The following is a 6,764-nucleotide window of genomic DNA, read 5'->3' as shown; positions in this document are numbered from 1 at the left end:
GAGTCCAGTCTTTTTCTCCCACCCAGGCGGGGTGTCAGGCTTGAAGATATACAAGGTCCCTTCCAACCCTACTTCTATGATTCTATAATACCATTATAGGCTTACCCTAGTGCAGTAATGTTGCTCTTTAACAGACTATCATAAGTAATCCCTTCAGCAGAAACACGCTGGAGTATTTTGTAATGAGATTTAAAAATAAAAATAGATTTCTGAACCTGAATGGATCCTACTTGGATAATGTATTTTAGTAAATGAAAAAAGTTACAAATGTCACCAAAAATCAAACCTCCTCTCTTGCTCCCATCACACATAGTAACAATTATGCATACAAATGCAGTCAGTGTTAAACCAAGCATGGTTTCCTGAATTCTCATTCTGTACAGCAATACTGAACAGAAGCACTTTCAAGCGCCATCTAAATTCATGTGATATGTTCTGACAAAGTGAATTTCAAATGACACTTGGTAAGTGTTTTAAGTCAACAGCCTCCTGCCTACTGGCCTTTCGGTATTTCAGCTTTCCTGAAGAATCCAAGTTGCAGTATTGATCCTGAGGGACAAAACAGCAGTCCCAACTTGAAGGTTCTGCACAAAGCCTGTCTTGCTATTGAAGTTTCTTGGATTGAAACTCCTTTAGTTGGCTTGCTGTAATATGTAAATTCTTTAATTACACAAATAAATGTTGGAGCTTGTTGTGCATTATCATTAAAGCAGCTATTCTCCCCACTGCACACTAAGATTACATACAGTACTTTAATCTCAGGAATAGATGGATCAATGCTTTATATACGATTATGTTTCCTGAGGTGGGTGGGTGGAGGGGTGTGGAAAAAAAAAAAAAAATCAGGATTCTCCTGCCTCTCTGCTTCACTCAGTTCTCCAATTATATTGCCTATGTTCTACTATGGGTATTTCCCATGCTTCTGGGCTTTGCTGATTGTCACATGGGGCCAAGAAGGATTTTTTTCTTCCCACTTCTACAGCTACATGTAAGGGGATTCTTTTGTCTACCTTCCTCAGAAGTATTGGGCAGTGGTGCACCAATATATCGGTCCATATCGTATCAGCACTGATAAAAGGAAAATTGATGTTATCGGCAATTGGGGTTTTTTGGCTGATGTGTCCAAAATGTCACTAATAAATGTTGTGTGCATGCATGCAGCCGCAACACAAACATGGCCAGGAATGCAGCCCAGAAGCCTGGAGATCAATGTTTGGCTGGTAAGTCGGTGGAGGGAAAGTGGTGAGGTGGAGGGAATGGTCGTGTGGTGGGGGAGCAGATCAAGGCCTCCATGGTGAGGTGGGGAGTGGGGCTGGGGCAGGGGCAGGCACTGCCCAGCATGGGCAGGACATGGTATGGAGCTGCAGAAAGCTAGTCCACGGGGTGCAGCTCCCACCACTGCATACACCTGCCCTGGGTGGGAGGCATGGGGGCACATGCCCCCTGGATTTGCGCACGGGGCAAGGGCATGCTGCCTACCACAGGCTGAGGCCAGGGGCTGTGCCAGGCAAATCCTGTTGGGGATGCTGGGCCAGAGCTGTGCTTGGGTGTGGGGCAGGCAGTGGCACTGCTGGGGGGGGAGGGAAGGACTACAAGGAATTCTGGGGTGACCACAGTCCACACCATAGCACCCCCCTCCCAGCGCCACTGTGCGCCCCAAGCATAGCCCCCAGCCCAGCAACCCTGCTGGGAAGAGGTCAGTGCATCCCCCAGCCCATGGTATACAGCCTACCCTCACCCTGTGAAAAAATCCAGTGGACATATGCCCCTCCATGCCTCCCCTGGGGGTGCACACATCAGCAGGAGCCACCCCCCTTCCCCAAGGACAAGCCATCCACAGCTCCATCCCATACCCTGTCCTGCCCTGGCTGGGCAGTGCCTGCTCCAGCCCCGTTCCCTCTCTCACCATAGGGGCCTTGATTTGCCACCCCATGCCCCCTCCCCACCACGGCCTTACTGGCCGGACACTATTCTCCAAGCTGCTGGGCTGCATATCAGCACTTGGATCAGTATCAGTTGATATGGCTGGTTAATAACCGGCCATCAGTATCAGTCAAAAAAAATCTTTATTGGTGCACCCCTAGTACTGGGGGTTGGCTGGAGCCAGGGCTAGGGTTTTGACTGGGGTGTGCCAATCCTCCTGCTGCGACAAACGCAGAGGTTCCTAGCTAGAGGATACAAACTCTGACTGATGGCCAGTTTTGGAGTCTGTAAAGCATTTTACTTCATGGACAGATGGGGGGTGGGGGATGACACACAGGTTCCCTTGCTCTGTATCAGGGGACTTATGCTGCTACAAAAGTTGTTACAACATGCTTGAGAGATCCAAGCACTAACATTGGCCACCATGGTTCCTCACCTTAACCTGTGGCAAATTAAGCTGTTATGTCTTGTGGTTGTGTGTGTAGTTTTGCTAACATACATTAGACAACAGATTCATATACGATGATTTGGCTAGGGTTGATCCTGCCTCAGGCAGGGGCTTGGACTAGATGACCTTTGGAGGTCCTGTATAGCCCTACTACTCTACGATCACCATACTACTTAATAGTGAACAGAGATTATTTATTTACATATCTGGAAGTGAAAAGTTCAGAAAAATAAAGGTCTGACATCTGACCAAAGAAAAGTACTAGTTCATAATCTTTTAAATATTTTTAAAAGACATACGCTGTTAGTGAATACTATCCACGTTTCTAAATAAGATATGACAGATCTTAACAAGAGAAAAGGAAAGCCAAAAAGATAAAACAAGTTATTACTGAAAAGTTTGCCATGTCAGACAACTGAAATTAGCTAAAATGTAACAGTCCTGATTCCATTATGGTCACTGAATCAGAGAGAAAACAGGGGGGAAGGAACCTCTGGAGTTCATCAAGTCTGACTTGCTGCTCAAGGTAGGATCATCTCCACCTAAACCATCATCCTCCCAGCATACATCTACCTGCTTTTATACGTCCAAAGACAGAAATTCCATAACCTCTCCCAGTTATCTGTTCCAGGGTTTAACACAACTTCGTGGTTTGAAAAAAAATAAAATCTAATATCTAATCTAAATTCCTTCACTGTAATTTAAGACCATATTCCTTGTCCTGTCTCTTGTGGCCACAAAGAATAATTTATCACCATCCTCTTTATAACAATCCTTTTGTATTTCAAGATTTATCAATCTTCGGTCTTCTCTTTTTCAGACCAAATAATCCTAGCTCTTCCTGCCTTTTCTCGTAAACTATGTTTCATAAATCATTTGCTGTTCCCCTCACTGGACTCATCAATTTGTCTGCATCTTTCTTAGAGAAGTGCCTAAAAGTGGACACTGTACTCCAGATGAGGCCTCACCAGTGCTGCATATAGTAAAAGAATCACTTCCCTCAACTTGCAGACAACACTCCTGTTAACACAAGCCAGTATCCTAGTGGCTCTTTTACAACAAGAGCACAGTTTTGACTCATTCAGCTTACCATCCATTCTAACCCCTATATAAATTTGAAGATTGAAGAGATAGTTTTCCTATTCTTTTTCAAGGTCCTTCCACAGGTTCCTTCCTGGAATTAGTACCCACACAGTTTGCATCACTGTGGTATTCAAGCACCTCAATACCCTTTTGAAGTGCATTACACAGGAAGTTAACGATGACGCAGGTCTCCCAACAGCGAGTGCTCCAGTTACCATGCCATCCCTCATATCCCCGCTCTAAAAGCCCCTAGCCTCTTGTTGACCACCTAAATGTCTTCATTGTAGAGCTAACTCCTCTCAAATTATGGGAGCCATCCATACACACACCAGGTATATTGTCAAGCCTCAGTTAGTAAAACTCAATAGTACTACAGGTTTGTCTAAAAACTTGCTTTTCTTTCTTCAGCTGATTTCTTACTAGAATCCAACTATGCTTCTCCTTATGCTACTCCTATCATTCCTCTGACCCTTTTGTAAAGGGGGGAAAAACTGAAGAACCCTGAAATTCACAGCATGATTAACATAGATAATATGTACTCTGTCATCACTGGTTTGAGGACTACAGGAACCAACTGGAAGGAGGTACAGGCTGTACACCCAGTCATATGATTACCACATGTATTTAATGAGATCAGTCACATCAGATAGATGCATGCATAAAATGAAAAATATTTGTTAACTCCGAGTACCACAACCTAAACTAGAGATCAGAATAACAACATTTATTAGGAGGACAGTTTTCTACATATTGGTTGGCCTATGAGCAGAACTCCTAATCTCAAGGCAAGCAAGCTGCTGATGAAGGACAGAGGAAGATTGTCTGCAAGTGAGAAAGCTGCTAGTTCATTCTGTTGTAAGCAGCCTTTAGAAAGTTCACTGTTTGAAGGATCAAGAAATAAATGTAATTTTTCTCTAAGTTAATCAGGCTACTATAGCAACAAGGTTATTTATTCTAGTACTCAGCTTCTGAAAATGTACTACAAAATAAAAACACCCAGTACAGTTAAGTATTTTTGACAGTGCTAGTTTCCATACCATGCTATCTTATATACAGCATCTTACATCACCTTATACCATCAAGGGTCTTGGACCTTGTCTGCACAAGGAAGTGGCATTAATTTAACTTAAGGTGCAACTCTCTGTGAAGACACTTCTTAATCAGTTCCCTAAATGACTAAAAATACACTAGAACAGGTCTAAACCAAACAGAAACAAGACTACAGTTTGCACTAATTTAAGTAAAGAGGCTTAAAAAAAAAATCACCTGGCATCATAGAAGCTTCACTACTTTTATAGACAAGTCCCCAGCTAAGGGACACTAGAACCAAGTTTAATCCTCCCATCCCTGTTTCACTGCAGTCTCTGCTAATATTAACGCAAAGACCCTGAGGAGAAGAAAACAACTTTTTTGCACGATTGCCATATAAAACATTTACAGTACACATCACTGACATGACTATTCTTATATGAACTGTATCCAAATCTAAAGCAGAAAAAAGTGGTTTCTTGGAAGTTGCTCAGCTAAGCAAACTCGTAAATACTTCACAGTTTTTCCACAGAAATCAGAAAAAACAAACAAACTCTGCATTATGAAATGGTGCCAAAACCTAGAGAGCCCATGCCTTAAAAAGACACCTTTAAGCAAGGTCTCCTGACTAGTCATAAATGTTTTTTAAAAGTATCAAAATGGTGTAGTCACATGCACCTCTCATCCACATTTTGTAATCTAAATTCAATTGTACATATGGAGTCAACTCCATTTCCAAAAACTTCCTTAATTCTGTGAAATCCCTGGGCTTTTATTTAAAAACAAACAAAAAAAACCAACTCTTCCTGAAACACCCCCAACCCAAGAGACTGCAGAAGATTCTGTGGAAATGAAATAAAGACATAGCACTAATTAGGCCTTGCTCCTTGAGTTTAGTATTTAGAAGTGAAACATTTTTCAATTTTAAACAGTAACTGTCGAGTCATTTATACTCTCAAAGACACTTTATTCCTATTATGCATTTACATCAATTTACCACAGATAGATGTGGTTCTTCATTTTTGTGTAAATATTCTTTAAAACAATACTACAATTATTTTTTCATGCAATGGTAAAATAGTTGGACCTGAAAAGTTACATCAGCTTGTAACACTGGAAAAAAGTAAGATGACGTTATATCTAATGCCCCTGTGCTCTGGAGAAACAAGAGCTACAAAAATGTGGATGTCTTCTCTCAAAAGCTTTATGCTTATTGCCTTTTATATTATGATAGCACCACAATGACCCAACCAGGTTGCGCTATGCTATGTTGTTCTAGGTGCTATCCAAACATAAGATCCAGCACATACTTTAGATAATTACATAAACTTTAACAAAGCAGGTTTTCAAGTTCATCATGTATTGGTACAAAATGAAAGCAGCAGTTTTTTAAATGGGCAAGCCATGTATTATATCAGTTCTTTCCAGACAGGAGGTACTTGAAGCTTCTTGACCTTGTTTTTTTTTTAAATAAGCAGCACTCGTTAGTCATTAGCTGAAGATACAGAAGTAACTTTTTTAAACTCAAGGCATCCCTTGGAAATCGCTAGCTCTTAGTTTTCTTTTTTGTTTTCAGAAAAATAATAGGATAATTCTGTTGCAAAGAGCACAGAAGGACCACAGCAGATCAGAATGTTTTTAGCGCTGTGAATTCCTATTTGAAAACTCTGGGTCAATCTGGTGAATCATGGTTTGCACACCCAGCAGTTCTAACACCACATGGCACCTTGTGGCACCCTTGAAAGGATTTCAAGCCAACCCAGGGTGTCATGGTACACTGGTTAAGAATCACTAAGCTGCAGTAATCAAAAAGCTCTGACATTTGTTTCAGTAACCAAAGTTCTCATTTGATACAATGCCCTCCACCCTTCCCTCTGCAGTTACACTTTAATTATTACTGCAGCCTTATCTTCCTTCATTTAAAATCTCTCATTTACCACACAGACCATCAGCTCCATTACAGCCTCTGATCTAGAGAGCACACTTACTTCAGAATAAAGAATTCAATTGTGGACCCCTTCTCATTATGAAAAGAGGGATGTCGACAGCATGGAGAGGGTCCAGAGGAGGGCCACTCGTATGATCAGGGGACAGCAGGGCAGGCCGTATGAGGACCCTTCCAAAAGAGAAGGCTGAGGGGGGATCTTGTGGCCTGTTATAAACTAGTCAGGGGGGGATCAGCAGGCATTGGGGAAGTCACTGTTTCCCTGAGCACCGCCAGGAGTGACCAGGAATAATGGTCACAAGCTGGCAAAGGGTAGGTTTAGGTTAGATATCAGGA

At 42.1% G+C, this 6,764-nt stretch overlaps 1 long non-coding RNA gene across 1 annotated transcript in view; it reads left to right on the top strand.

Annotated features, from left to right (window-relative positions):
• LOC109320604 overlaps window positions 1-6,243 on the top strand; it is an 18,207-nt gene extending 11,964 nt beyond the window's left edge. Inside the window, exon 3 of the long non-coding RNA XR_002103823.1 lies at window positions 6,229-6,243. This is a non-coding gene — a long non-coding RNA (uncharacterized LOC109320604). The remainder of the gene's footprint in view (window positions 1-6,228) is intronic.
• Window positions 6,244-6,764: the final 521 nt, after the last annotated feature.

This window comes from Crocodylus porosus, unplaced genomic scaffold, assembly GCF_001723895.1.
Source record: "Crocodylus porosus isolate Cpor-Errol unplaced genomic scaffold, CroPor_comp1, whole genome shotgun sequence".
Classification (NCBI taxonomy): domain Eukaryota; kingdom Metazoa; phylum Chordata; order Crocodylia; family Crocodylidae; genus Crocodylus; species Crocodylus porosus.
Note: the sequence above shows the minus strand (reverse complement) of the source record. Positions and strands in the feature narration are given on the sequence as shown.